At 41.1% G+C, this 15,447-nt stretch overlaps 1 long non-coding RNA gene across 1 annotated transcript; it reads right to left on the bottom strand.

Moving 5' to 3' along the window:
• Window positions 1-2,977: 2,977 nt before the first annotated feature.
• On the bottom strand, window positions 2,978-15,186 carry LOC129199883 (uncharacterized). The gene is made up of 3 exons (XR_008574770.1): window positions 15,064-15,186; window positions 3,655-3,790; window positions 2,978-3,232 (listed from the first exon to the last, which is right to left on the bottom strand). It is a non-coding gene; the product is annotated as an uncharacterized LOC129199883 (long non-coding RNA).
• Between the last annotated feature and the right edge of the window lie 261 nt (window positions 15,187-15,447).

Genomic DNA, 15,447 nt, shown 5'->3' with positions numbered 1-15,447 from the left:
GACCATCCAGGAACAGGAGATACAACTTGCAAACACCAGTCAGTGTCTGTACGTGTGTGGTGGGTGTGTGTGTGTGCGTGTGTGCGTGTGCATATTATTCACCAAGAAAGGAAAATGCAGGAAGCAGTGATACTTAAAGGACCACAAGATGAAGAAAACACGCAATTAGGTATAATTTTTGCAGTATATTTTTAATCATAAGAGGAAGCCTAATTTTTGACTGAATGTGAGATACTAAAGAAAAAGAAAGTAACTCTGCTCTGCGCTCAACCCAGTAAGACATCTCTGTGGAAAGAGGAATAGCATTCAGTGCTACAAAACCCATCCCTAGAAAACATTGGTGAACTCAGTAATGTTCAGGGAACAGAAAAATTGCCCGTGGCTTTGGGGGTAAATTGTTTACTGAAGAGGGGGTCATAAAGAGCTTTGAGGTTGACTTCTCTGTAGACCACAGCAGGGCAGTGAGGTTTAGCACAACTCACCCACCGAAGCTGGCACCTTTGCAAGGGTCCACTGCAGCCCCGCGCAGGTTCAGCACTCAGAGTGATGGCCGTGCACAGCCTGAGGGACACAGACAGCTACGAGGTAGGAAAAATAATTAGATGATTAGGCAATGGGGATAGGGAATAAGTGGCAGCTGTCTTGCAAACTAAGAAATGGAAAAAATTTGTTGAGAGACCTGTTGCATGACTGGGGGAGCCAGGAGGAAGAGCAATGGAACGGGGTCATATGGGGCAAACAAGGTAAGGGCTACTACGGACTGCTGAGTTATAGCCAAGGTATTTTTGCATGGATAAACATAACTAAGGTCAGCCTGGCCCTGAGAATCAGGAAGACATAGCCAGGAGTCAGGAAAACAGCGTTCCAACAAAAGGGATCCAAGCTTTTCAGGATGTCCACATTACAAAATTTATACTTGAGAGTATTTTCACCCTATTGTTTCTGTAAATGGAAAACTTTAATGGTCATTCTTTCTTTTTTTCCCTGTTGTATTATTACTGCATTCCAATACCTACAGGCCTGAAAGTCGTTTTGGGTTTTTTTGTGGGCTGGGAATGGATTTCTTTTGGGGGGCTGGTGCTTAGAAATACCCTTTCCTCTACCAACCTCTGAATGACTCTTTCTTGGCAACCCCTGTTATTCTGGCACGGTTATCAATAGGCTTAGCTCATTTTTTATAGTTTATCTATGGGAATGTAATAGAGAAAAGATAATTCATGGTCAAAATTCAGATATCTAGGGGTGTACCCATATTTGCAATTCAGCATTGCTCAGTTTTGTTTCTTTAACCTGGCATCTCCCTGCAAATTGCAGTGGATTCTCTTCTTCAAAATGTAGGACATGAGTAGAAAAGCTTTATGCTTGGATTTATAGCCTTTCCATGGCTAACTTAGTTGTACAATGACCAAAAAAAATAAAAACCCTCTTCAATATAAAATACTGCCAAATGACTTCCCTCCTTCATTTAGTCAAAAGGACCAAAAATTTATTTATGTATTTTTAAGTATCAGCGACTGATATACCCTGATTTCTTTAGTAGAGAAAACTCAAGAAGATAAGATGCAGGATAAAATTTAAGGTAAATTACAATGTAGAGCCTGCAAAGGAAAAAGTAACTTTTGGGAAGATTAATTTCCCTGGATTTCAGCGAGATAAAATAGTCTTCTGAAAAATTGACTAGCATGTTTTGGCTGTGAGCACCAGAAAAATGCCACAAATAAAATATTTGCATAGCTTATAAAACACTCAAGTTGACTATTAAAAGCATCTGTTTTCAAGGAATATGCTGTAATTAAAAGGACTTGAAGTGAATCAGAAGTTCGGATTCCCCAAACATTAAGCATGTCATAAACAAGTCAATTGATTGGTTCAATATACAATGTAATGGATGGACTGCTACATTACAAGGCAATCATTCTCTCCCGGGGCTCTGTGCCTCACATAAACCACATCAGTAAAGCAGAAATGGTTCACTGGCTTAGCCTACCCTCCAAGATTGCATTAAGCTAGATTACTACTGTAGCATGATATGGAGGATTATTCTGTCTTTCTCGATGTGGATTTGTGTGTATGTATGGGTTCTGAGGCTGTAAATATTTGAGTCCTGAAGAGAAGCCAGTATAGGAAACAAAGATCTACCCCATACAGGCATTATTTACCATTGGCATGGGAAAGACGATCTGCTGTATGGGACAGCAGGGGGAAAAAAAAAAAAAAAAAAAAAAGGGCAAAAAATAATAGGATAAGGATGATTAAAGGATCATTACAATACTGTGAAGGAACTAGATGGGTGCTTTGGGTTGTGCTCTCAACCCCTGCTGTTCTATGAAGAAGCTCCAAAAATCAGTGAAAAGCATACTTTGAAATTTTTCTAGCAGTTTTGAGACCAATAACATTTGAGGAGACTTGTCCTGGTTTTGGCTGAGATAGGGTTAATTTTTGTTCTAGTAGCTGTTAGAGTGCTGTGTTTTGGTTTTAGGATGAGAATAATGTTGATAACACACCAAAGTTTTTAGTTGTTGCTACGTAGTTGTAGTGTCTACACTAAGTCAAGGACTTTTCAGCTTCCCATGCCCTGCCAGGTGCAGAAGAAGCTGGGAGAGCACAGCCAGGACAGCTGACCCAGACTGGCCAAAGGGATATTCCATACCATGTAACGTCATGCTCCATATATAAACTGGGGAAGCCAGCTGGGAGGTGGGATCCCTGCTCAGAAACAGACTGGGCTTCTGGTTGTTTTTTTCTGCATGTGGTGAGTAATTGCATTGTGCATCACTTGTATTATTATTATTATTGTTATTGTTATTATTATCATCATCATCATTATCATCATCATTATTACTATCTTCCGTTGCTATCCTATTAAGCTGTCTTTATCTCAACCTACAAATTTTGGGGGGTTTTCCCATTCTGCCCCCCATCCCCTTGGGGGTACGAGTGAGCGAGCGGCTGCCTGGTGCTCAGTTACCAGCTGGGGTTAAACCACGGCAGGACTTCACTGGAAGCAGAGCTGGCAGATGATAATGGTAATGCAAAGGGTTTTGTTGTTACAGCACCTGCTACCTGCGGGACTTCTCTGGATACCCAATGTGTAACATTTCTGCCAGGCACATTTTGTGGAAGGGGAAGTGCAGCCTTTTTCCTCACCCATGAAAAGTAACCACACTGATATTCAAAGTAGTTTCATTTGCATCTGGTCCGAAGAGGGAGTCATGTTGTTCTGGGAAATCTCCTGTATCACGAAGAAACAGCAGTTCTGGAAGCAGTTTGGGTTTTTGTAAGTATCCTAAAATTACTCTGAAAGGACAAATCCTGAACGACAAGCACGAAAACGAACATAGTTTCAAGCATGCGTCATTTTCTTGTGTGCAAATTCAGTGGGTAAATGTGCGGTCTGTGAGTCACCTAGACACTTCTGAGCCCACCTTCTTCCACCTTTAAGCTTTTCTCCACATTCAGCTTTACGAGCTTTGCGCTGGTACTTGCAAGTATACTTGAAGGACACAAAGGAAAGTGATTGCACCGAGCAACGTGCATCCCATTTAGATTAATCTAAACCCGTGTCGGCAGGCCTGCCAGAACACCAGCCTCACCTGAATCCCAGGGACCCCTCAATCTGAGCAGAAACATTCACTCTCTAGTTTATAATCATACCGTGACTCAGATAGTCTCTCTTGTAAAACTGTTGCAAAGCCTCAATTCATTTCGAAGGGATCTGCCCTCAATTTGTTCATCGTAGCAATCTGAGCATTCCCACAGCGAGAACACAGCGTTGCTGCTTGTATACAAACTGTGAAATGTAATGGGAAAACGGTTAGCTTTTGCAATTGCCGTGTTCCTAGACCTAGTCGTGGCAGCAGCCATTTTAGCAAAGCACTGGGAAAGCAACCATTTCGCAGAAAACTGTTCTCTGTGGCAACAGAGAGATAGAGGAAAAAATCATTCTTGCTTTGATTTGGAGTTAAAGAAACAAAAGCGTGTTAAAGTATTCAGGCTGCTCATAGTGCAAATACAGAGGCTCTTTCCTTTTCAGTAAATTTTGGAAAGAGTTGTCAGATGTTAGTGTGCAAAGAGAGCAGCTAATTCTAAAATCTGTTTAAATTGTTAAACTTATGTTAAACTTGAAGGGATTCTGCTTTGCACTGAACTCATCTGCCAGTATCACAGTTTTTATGCTACGCTTCTAAATGGTTGTTACCAGCTGTGAGATTATAATGAGTCCATAGCGATTATAGAGCCTGATCCAACTTCTCATTGAACTTAGTGGCAATCTTCTTGTTGACTTCAAAGGCAGTTGGACCGAGCCCTAAGTTAGGACTTCAAAATGTCAAGTCCTGTGAAAATTCCATTGTACAAGCCAATGATAAATGCAAATGCAGATAATGCACTAAAGAAATATTAAAGTTGAAGGCTTAAACCCCCCAAAAGCAAGAGAACTGTAAATTAATCCTATCATAGCAAATTATCCCAGCCCTCCTGGGCGGCACTTGTAGGCTATATTGCAGTCACTTGCTTTTTCTTTATTGAAATTTTAATTGTATTTCTTTTTTTTTCCTATTTTTCTTGATATTAAACAATTTATTAATTGGCTGCTGAGCAAAGCTTTTGATCTGCCTGACCTTTGGAGCATACCAACGCATAATGATAGCAACCATCTGCAGCCCAAGCAAGATCCGCCTGAAATTCTAATGACAACTTTGAGCTCAGTCTCCCTGAACTTCTTTGATGGTGTTAGCTTGACTGCTGAAGGGAACAGAGCCTTTTTCATGACACACTATTCCCTGCAGGAGCAATGGAGAAAAAGATCAGTCTTGAAACTCAAGCCTAATTTGATGAGCAAGTATTTACTCCAGAAATTATTTTGAGGAATAGATGACCACTGTGAATGTCCTGAGACAGTTAAGGTTTGGTTCACAGTCAGCAGCTGTCCTGCAGCAAAACTGGTACTTTTTGTTGAATGCATGGGGCTACATTTTTTGGAGAGAGGTTATGACGTAGTATGGCCACTCGTTTGACACCTGCTCTTACAGGCGTGCAAGCGCATCCTACCATCTACAGCCACCTACACACCACACACGTAAAGTTCCTGCACCTCAATACTCCATCCATAACATGTGAGAATAGCACGGCGCTACTTCTCAGGAGGCTTGTGAGATTAATGACTTGGAACCTTATAAGTACGCTGATACTGTGTTTAGTAGAGCCGCATTAGTAGCTAAGATAGATTTCAAGCTTCTTCCTGGAGGTTCTGGAGAAGAGAGCACAGCATCCCAGTCTGTCTTAATGCACTAGAGGAAGGGAAAGGGTCTTGTCCTAATGTTCGTTCTTAGTTAAAAATCTGTTCTTGTAGTATATATCAGCACAGTATGTGCCATTGATAAATAATTTTTCTTGGCAGCGAACCAAAATGTTCAAACTTTTCAGGTCTCTCCATATGATGTAAGTATTTCAACAGGCTAGAAAGACATGCTGTTAGAAGGGCATGCATGACAGGACGTATTAGCAATTCATCTGCAAATTATTTGATTTCATCTGAATCCTGTTCTGATTAACCAGGGAGAAAAGCATTGCATTAGACAGAGCATTGCTCGAGACTGAGCAAAGAATTGTATTAAATAAAATCCTCTCATGCCTTTTCTTTTTGTTCCTTACTAGCTCTTTCTAAAGAATATTAGCAACTACACTGGCATATTATGTTCTTCTGACTCTTTTTGTACTTAACAGTGTGCTTAACAGTGTGCTAAACAGTGTTATGAATAAATCAAAGGCTAACAGATTTCTACCTTTTAACAATAACAAGTTACACTTGTCTTCTCTTCTACCGCTTTCTGAAATCCAGATCAATTGATATAATCTTTTTGTAAGTATAAAAGGCATTCTGTCCTCCTTCTCTGTTTGATATCCTTAAGCTATTATTATTATTTGTTTGTATTACAGTAGCCGTCAAGCCCCAGTCAAAATCAAGACCCACCATAATATTCATTGAACACAGCACAACATCAAACACTCCTTTTTTCCAGAAGTTTGTATTATAGTAACTGGCAGTAATAAAGTAATATGAAATTAAAAAATTATAAAATAATCCCTATTTTAAAAGTGGGATAGTAAAGTGTAGGTATTTAATGATATTTAGGTAGCTAATTCTCCTTGTACAGGAAAGTCGTATTTAATGCTGGGGATCACAGGCTTTCATTTGTGTGCCACAGGTTGTGCATACATGGCAGAGAGACAACCCAGAATCATACTACTGTTGGGTACTGCTTGGAAGTAATGATTAATATCTATACTGCAGCCTGGTAATTTCTGATTTAATGCGATCCTTGGCTCTGTTTTGAACAATGACACACTCAGTGAAAAGCTTTTTTCCTCTTCTGTCTGTAAAGCAGCTGGATATCAGTAGTTTTCAAATACCTTCAAAAAGCTGGGCTGCAATGTTTCAGCATTTCACAGGAAGTCTGAAGTGAGACTGGACGTGAACCTAGATCATCAGTCCTGGTGACAGCAGCATCTTTTTAAATATTTTCCTGATAAACCTCCTCTGTTTAACTGACTCAAGGTAATTCTTTATAAAAGATCAAATTCCGTCTGTCGTGGATGACTTAAAAACTGTCACTCAAGCAATCAGAAACATGCATGTCTCCTTCATCTTGGAAGTATGTTATTTTATTTCTGCTTTTGCTTAGGAATCCCAGTTGCTGCTGGGCATTTGTGCCGTTCAGCTGTCACGGAGTTAGGGTGGAAGACAGAGAAGCATGCAAGAGCCAAGGCTTAGGGGCATGGGGTGCAAGAACAGGGATGTAAGGTTATGGAACAACAATGTCAGCCATGTGGCCACTACAAAGCACAAAGTACCTTTCTGCTCAGGAAAGCCACAGCGACACGGGAACAGATGTCACACATATTGTGCTGAACTGGGTGGTCAACTGCTACTGCTAAAGGGCAAGTGCTGCAGGAGGAGTTGCTAGTTACACTTGTGCATCAGAAATTTTTACTTCCTATGGCACTGCCTTTGATTAATTACTGTTCACTTTGCAGACCTGAATGTGATTTGGATGGACAGAAACAAGTTTCTCAAATCTCATATATGAAGCTCATATGATAAATTTTCCTCCAGCTCTGTCTGACAGGAGCTTCAAATCTAATGAGACCTTTCTGAGATTTCATTGGCAGCTACTTAAACTCAGAAGGCAAGGGAAAAGAAGTGGTGAAAGCAGGCTAATGTGGAAACTTGATAGAGGCATTTCAGAACCGTAGTGGCGTATCACGCTCCATCCTTAACATTTCCCACAGTGGAGATGAAAGGGGCTTCTGCAAACGTCTGTCAGACAGAAGAAGTTGATACGGTGTACATCATACCTCTGCTCTACAAAGCATTGCCATGCAGAAGGTACATGACCAAACATTTGCAAATTTTTGAAGAAGAATGACCTGGCAGGAGGGAAATGTGTCCAAAGTCCATTCCTTCCAGCTAGACCTCGGAAACATGAATTGGGGAACTAATGTGCCTTTACACCGACTCACCAACCTGTTTTCACAAAGTGCAAGAGGAGCTCAAGAGCAGCGTAGAGCATCCTGGATACCGTACAGCTCCCCAAAACATTTCAGAATGGCTGCTGGGGCATCCACCTGTGCAACAGCTCTGCTGGATGCTACCACAGGTTTTCAAATGACCTGTGGGCAGGGCACTCATCCCTCAGATTTAGTAAAGTGAGTGATTGCTTCTTTTCTGTCTTGCTTTGTGAGACAAAATGCGTTATTTAATTCTCTAACCAAACATATGACAACATTTTAACATTGTCAATATAATATGCAGAGTGTGAGCAAGCTGGTCCTTTACTGTGTAACCACTCGAGAGCGTTGCCAGTGTGCTTGAAATTTTCCCTTTGCCATCAGGAGGAACCTTTGCCTAAAATACTCGGTTTATACAAGAGAATAATGCAGGACAAGGAAAGAGAGCAAACAGATGAATCTAAAACTAAGATTAATTAGCAATGCCTTGCAGATTAGACGTGAGACTATGGTCTTGGAGGTTGGTCTTCAGCTCCTGCAAGCTTCCTGGAGACCTCAAGAAAGTCTCCATTGTTTGTATATTGTCATTCCTTTTAGTGAAATAACAATAATGTCATCCTCGTCTCTTGACTTGGCTATTTCAGCTGTGAACTTTTTGGACCCAATGCCTCTTATTTCATGCTAGTACAGTAGGACTCCAATGTTCACTGATGTTTCTTCGAACTTCTACAGCTTTATCATTTTCTAGCTTTTACCATAGATGCTTATGCAATGTGAACCTTAGCTCATTCATAAACTCCTGTCATTCTTTCAGTGCTTCCTAAACATGTTGAACATCATTTTTAACATTTTTTAAGACTCTGTGAATTTTGTACTAGTATTCAATTTTCCGAAGGCCATGAAAACCCCAAACCTGGTCTAAAAGATCAGCATAAAATATCCGGGATCTGCATTTCCTTGAACTGCGTGTTTTGAGCAGAGGTAAGTAAATGTGATCATTTAATGTTCAGGGTATTCATTTTTTGCATCACAGTTACTTTTTCTCATGTCTGGGAAAGAAATAATAAGAGATGGGCTACAGCAAGTTAATTTGTTGAAGCAAAATGATAAAAAACCTGTCAACAATAAAAATCAAGTTTGAAAAAGACTGTTTCTCTCTCAAAGAAAGGATGTCTACTTACAGATATTCTCAGATATTTAAACTGTATTTTTTCCAGCCCCTGATCACCATTCAAAGACATTTTAAAAAATTGTCAAAGGAAACAAAGATGTGTTTTTCACGGAATTTGACATTGTAAGTCCAGTATATGGTGAAGGAAAAATGTCTGCTATGAGCCTTTTTCCTGCCGTGTCAGTCTGATGAGAAAAACTGCATCTTGAAGACAAAAATAATAGGGGGTTAAGAACAACATGAGAGATTGATTAACCCTGTGTTGTTATCTAGCAAGTGTCAATAACAAAATGCTACTGGGCTCCTGCATTGTTTCCTTCTAAATTTCCAGTCTCACACCTGTCACGTCTCAAGATAACTATCCATCACGGAGTCAAAGTGGCAAACAACTGTGTGGTCCCTTGATAAGGAATAGTGACACAATTTGTCTCCTTCTCCTCCCACAGATTGCAACTAATGGGCTAACAGCAGGTTACAATAGCACAAGATGGATTTGAATGACTGTCAGTGCTAGGAAGCAAGCACAGCTGCAGAATAGCCTAAAGAAACACTTCGGTTTAGATGAAAATCTGAAGCAACGTACAAAATTGAAACCTAATCAATCCGCTTTAAAAGGATTTAATGGTAGTCTTAAAAGTTAATTATTGCACATATTGGAGGGTTATTTATGACATGCTCTACCCGGTTGATGGCAAACTGTTGCAGAAGCCAAGACACAGCTCTTGCAGAACAAATAATATTACAGTGAAAGCAAGATAGAATAAGATAGAATTAAAGACTACGAAATGCCTGTCTGGGATCACATGGCGTTTTCCAAGTGGATTCCATGGCATGACACTTAGAGATGTTGAGTTTGTAACATAAAAATATGAAATCAAATGTACAAATAACAAAGCTAGGAACAAATTCAGCTCTGATTCAACAAAGTTTCATCCGAGCTCATTTTATTTAAGGTTAGAACATACATTTTCACAATAATAACTCCTTGAAATTTGTTCAAGCACTCCTCTTTCCCAAACTTCCTCTGCTGAAAATCTAGGCATATAAATCTATCCTCATAATGGGGAGTGGTGTTTCAGTCAGGCCCAGGGAACAGCATTCACATGGATCGAGGGGTAAAGCACATATCAGTGATTTAAAAGGAAAACAGCTGTTACAATAGTTATCCACAAGCCAGAAATTACAGATGCAGTAAATCCAGTCTTGTGGTTATTCTGAAAAGAAAGCCTAGTACATCAAGATATGATAAATACAGACCCAAGGTAGTCAAATGACCTTAACTCCCCACCACAGTAAGACCATGAGAAAAACCCTAAAAGCCAGTCTACCTTCACACAGGACCTTTTTCTTCAAGCTCGCTCCAGGATCTGGAGAAGGAGCTGGAGCAATTGTCCTGGTTTTCTGGCACCGAGCTGAAGCACGCTGCCTCAGCTTGCACATCCATGACTTCGCTCAAGTGAGGACGTGCCCCTCAGCACCTTAGCAAGGCAGGCGGGAAGGGGTTAAGTCTGAGGAAGAAAGCGTGACCCCTGTTAATATGGGAATTTGGTGCTGCTGCTGCTAGATCTGCCTCTGATCCTCCTGTTCTCGGCTGCCAAAGTTCTGTTCACCTCTCTTTTCAGCCTGACTTCAATTTAACACCTTCCATTTCAGACAAGGGCCGTGCTGAACAGAAGCCAACAACATCTGGATTCCATGATACTGACATCCATGTAGGAAGGTAGGAGGCTTTAAAAAAAATCCCCAGGATGGCTTCACACCTGAAAATGATTGTCCTCCATTTACCAGTCACTCTCTCGCTCTGATGCCTTTTGTTCTCAAACTACCAAAAACTGCAAATGAAAAAGGTTTCCTCAGGGAAAACAATGTAGTACAGTTCCCAGAAGTATTCTGTTCATGGAGCATGGACTGAGGCAGAATATTACCAGGCTGCAGAGAGCTATGAGATAAGCAGATGATTTGGGCAGGAGGCTCAGCTTGTAACCTGTTGTGAGAAAAAAACCACAGCCCTGCCTATTTCAACAGTAAGTAGTACACTAAGCCAGCACTTTTGCAATGCATCATTGCAGAGAAAGAACTGGATGACCTTGAAGAGAGAAGATAGAGAAATTTGATGAAATTTAATAGTACAAAGTACAACAGCATGAACTTGGAGGCTAATAGCAGGAATTCCTGCTATCAGCTGGAGTTCATCAGTTGGAAATAATACAGCAGCAGAAAGACTTTGGTATACTAATTACACACTGTGTGATTATGAGTTGGTAATACTGCGGCCATAAAAAATGCTGGGGTGAAGTATTTCTCTAAAAATGCAAAAGTATTCACTCCGTCCTGCAAAGCACCTATGAAATTACGTTCAGACTGTTGTGCACAGCTATGACCAGACAGGTAGAAGGTTCACCAGGACTGGCACGGGAGCAGGAACAGCCTGCTAAGACAGAAGGGAAACCAAGAGCCCGGCTGATGAGCGGGAATGAAAAGGGTCTGGCTTCTTTTAGTCCCTTCCTGGGACCGAGGAGGGATGTAACGGCAGTCTATAAATACATTAGTAGTAAAGAACAACTGCTAGTGAAGGGCAGTGTTGGCTCGAGAACAAATGTGAATAAACTGCAATGAGGAAGTGTATGCTTGTAATCAGAGGACTATTCCCAACCATTAGAGGACTCTGCAAACACTTTCAGTTGGAGTAGTCTGCAAACTGAACTGCTTTACAGACAGACATTTCTACCCGTTTCCTAAAGCGACTGCATGACCTCAACATGTAATTAGGTCTGCGACAGCAGGTCCTAGACCTGATGGTCCAGAAAGTACTTTTCCATGGATAAATCCAGTAACTCAGTGAATGGGGAACCGAGCCCTCACCCCTCCTGCGATCACAAACCTGAGGTTCACACCTTTGCCAAGTCGTATACCAGGAGCGTACAGATATAAATCAAGTTGCATCCAGCTATGTTTCACTGGGTAGCCAAGGCTGAAGCTGTCCTCCAGGAAGCTTACAAGTTGAGCTGGTAAGGGAAATAAAGACAACATATTGGTTTCCTTTCTCCAGCAAATCCCTTCCCGTTTTCCAGCCATATTCCTCCTACTGTAAGTGTACTGAACTTCCCAATAGCCTGGAAGTACAGCTAAGGTTGAAACTCAATTCAAATTTAACTCAGCCAAAAAAACCTCCTGAAACATGATAAATTTATTTTTTTCTTTTCCTGACTCCCACTTACATTACTGCCTCAATTCACTTAATGGTGACTTACTTAAGATTTCCTTGGTTTTCGCACTCAAAAGCAACAGTAAGATTTGCCTTCTTTTCTACACCTACTTGAAGCAGGACAAAAATGTGACCCTGACATAATGTGGGAGGAAAAACTACCTTGTTGAATTAATTTAATAAAAATATGCAGCATTGAAATAAAATCAACAATCATTTTCCTGTGTGCCCTTTCAACCCTACGCAAAATTCTACCTTGTCTGGGTAATGTGATAATATAAGCAGATTGTGTAAAAGCAGCCAACCCTTGTTGGGACAGATGAAATAAGTTGCTATGCTCTAACTTTCAAAATCAGTATTAAAGCTTCATATAAGCTGTGATGACATCTTTCTGGTAAATGGCAGAACTATGTGATTGAAAAAATGCATCACATAATTTTGGGGCTTGTCATGCCAATTTGACCACCTGAATTTGTTGGAATGATTTCTACCATTCCTGATCACAGAACAACTTCAGACAGACAGCACTTTTTGATTGTATGCAGAAGTCATAAACAACTTTTCCCCCTTTCAAATGTCCATTTTTCTTCCTCAAAGCTGGCAATAATTATTAACTCATACTGAAAAACTACCTGGTTTAAAATGTGACTTATCTCAACTTTGTGTAGTTAAAAAGGTATTTTACATCACTGGGGAAGGGAAACATGGTTTCCCAGGGCACAAGACCTTAAAATTATATTTTCTGTTCTATTTGAGCTATTTTGTTGGAGTTTCTTAGGGCAGCAAAGATGTTAAGGCGCTGTTTCCAAGGCAGAAATCCCTGTCAATGAGGAAGATTCCTGTTTTCTTCTATGTCCCAGACTCTCAGCTGAGACAGGAGGAAGGACATAAAACATACGAGGCCTGTGCAGAACACATAGTACGGATGTGTAAAGGTACCCTGCATAAGTCAATTATGTCTTTGCTACGCGTGACTAATGTGACTATCTATCATACCTTTGTATTACACCCACTATCATTTTCTTTCCCTTCCTTTCAGGTATTTATGCCTGTAGCGTTAGCCAGGTGAACAGCACCGTGCAACAATTACAGATACACGAGTTACGTTTTGCACTTTCTTTGATCATCTACCTGTTTTATAGACAGGATTAGAAAATTTATATTACAGCCTTAAGATCCCATTTTATGTTTCACTTTTCTGGACAGATGTTGAAAAACCATAAAAAGGGGATTTTTTTAAGTGTTATTGCTAGTAAGCTATTGCAGTGTTAACATCGTCTGTATTGTAGCAACGGAAACTCCAGGAAAGCATCTTCTCTTTCTGTCTCTTTCTCTCTTTAAATTTTATTTATAGCCTTGCAAAATACTTGCATTCACATAACCCAACCTTGCTGACTTGCCGGAAGATTAATGATATCGTGGTGTTCTTGAGAATAGAAATGTGTCTACCACCCTGGTGAATAATCTCTCCTTTCGCACATTAAAAGTGAGACAGGAACTGCGCCGGAGCGAAAGGATGGTGTGCCGCGCACAATTGGCACACGAGAAGCTGTCCCTCCGCTGCTAATTGCGACATTAATCAGCACTTCCACTCTTGTGCCTCCCTGATTGTCTGGGACAGAGGCTGGATTCCTGTCCGCAGTACGGAGGATGCTAAAAAATACCCCGTGTTGTGCAGGGGAGACTGCACCGGCAAGAGAAGGCACCAAAGGGACAACCAGCCCGAAAATATGTTTGGTGCTAGCAGCATGCCCAAAATCTCAAAGCGGGTCCCAGCGTGATTTTTTTTCTCTGGGGTTTGTGTTGTCTAATCCCTTCATGCAGTTTCCCTGCAATAATACACCTGAAAAGTACATTTTAAAGTAATGATTTTTTTTTTTTTTTAATCCCTTGTAACCTTTGCAATAGTGTGGTTGGTGGCGGCTTTTGCTTTTGCTTGTCTGGGAATGGAAGGAGAATATTCTTGTCCCTTTTCCATGTTCTTGTCCCTTTTCCATGTTAATAGTCCCTGCTTTTTGCTTGTGGATGGTTTCATTTAAAAAGAAAAAAAAAATTTCCTGTCCTTTTCTTTGTTGTGAACCTGGTTCCAGTTTCTGCCTGTCTCTCTCTCTCACTTCCTTTGACCTTTTCCTCTCTGTTTCTCTCTCTCTTCTTTGTCCACGTTGGCAATAGTCTTTAGCTTATGCTCTTTTATGAACCTTCTGCTTCTTCTCGTTTCAGCTCTCTGGACCTGATTTGCAGCTGCTGTGTTCTTCCTACAGTCGTTTACACATGTGCGACACAGGTGTAAAATACTACCATTTTCATTTATGCTGCTTGTAAATGTCAGCAGAAGAGAAAGGAGAACCTGTCCTTCCCAGAGTGAATCAGCAGACTTTCAGGAGTGTCAGATACATATGAGCAAAATCTGTGTGAGTCACCAATCACTCCTAATCCATGCCTGATCTCTCACAAACCGTCTCATGCTATTGCTTAACCCTCCAGCTCTCCATTGTTCCCAAGGGCTCCTTTAATCCAGATTTTTCTTTAAACGAGAGGATGTTTCACTTTGATTTGGGGGATTTTTTTTAATTTTTTTTTTTTTTTTTTTTTTTTTTTTTACAGCTTCCAGACCCCGGGAGAACTGAGCTAAAAATACACACATGGAGTCAGGTATCCACGTGTCATGTTTACCCTCGCGGACAGCAAGCAGTGCAAAAGTGACTGGAGAGGGAAAAGAAACCTTGCATGTCTATTTCCATTTAATGAAAGAAGCCACACCACATTTTCCTTATTCTGGAGCATTTCTGAATTCATCGCAACACCTGATGACCTCACAGGGTCAGAGTTTTTAGTGAAATTCTGACTACTTCGGGGTCAGACGTACTCTAGTCTCCCTCTTTTTTAAGCTAAGTTCAGAAATCACTTTTTAAAAAAAAATTATGAATAAATGCAGGAAGCAAGAGGCGAACCGTTAAGTGACGAGAAGGCAGCATCACATTGCCTCGAGCGCCGGTGCCAGCCCTGCTCTTGCATCGCCCGCTCCTGCTCGTGGTGTGCTGCAGACGCAGCAGGAAGGCGAGCTATTCAGGAGGGTTCGAGTACACGGCACCCTGCCCTCTGCTCCAGGTCTGGGGACAAAACACGGGTGCAGAGCTCGGTAAATAAACCCAACAGCCCACAGGAGGAGGTTACCTACCGTACCAGCCCGTGTTATTAGCACTTTTTTGCCACCGTTTCATTGAGAAGCTGCAGCATGGCTGTAGATATTTAGCTGTTGCGCGTTTTACCGCAGGCTGCTTTGCTAAGCTGCTTATTCCGATGTGTGCCCCTGTGATAAATTTTATCAGTGCTTAGCTGGAGGGTTTTCCACGAGGCAGCTGCACAGTGGCTTTTTATCTGTCATGGCACCTCCCCCCCCCCACCCCCTGCCCAAACCAAAACCCAACTTTTTTTTTTTTTTTTTTTTTTTAAACTTAATTTATGTTGTGGCATTTCTGTCTGTAGATGCGGAGTCAGCAGTTTGTGCTCCCAGAGGAAGTTTACGTGGAAACAGGGAGCCAAGCCACAAAGTAAAATATGG

Source organism: Grus americana, chromosome Z (assembly GCF_028858705.1).
Source record: "Grus americana isolate bGruAme1 chromosome Z, bGruAme1.mat, whole genome shotgun sequence".
Classification (NCBI taxonomy): Eukaryota; Metazoa; Chordata; class Aves; order Gruiformes; family Gruidae; genus Grus; species Grus americana.
Note: the sequence above shows the minus strand (reverse complement) of the source record. Positions and strands in the feature narration are given on the sequence as shown.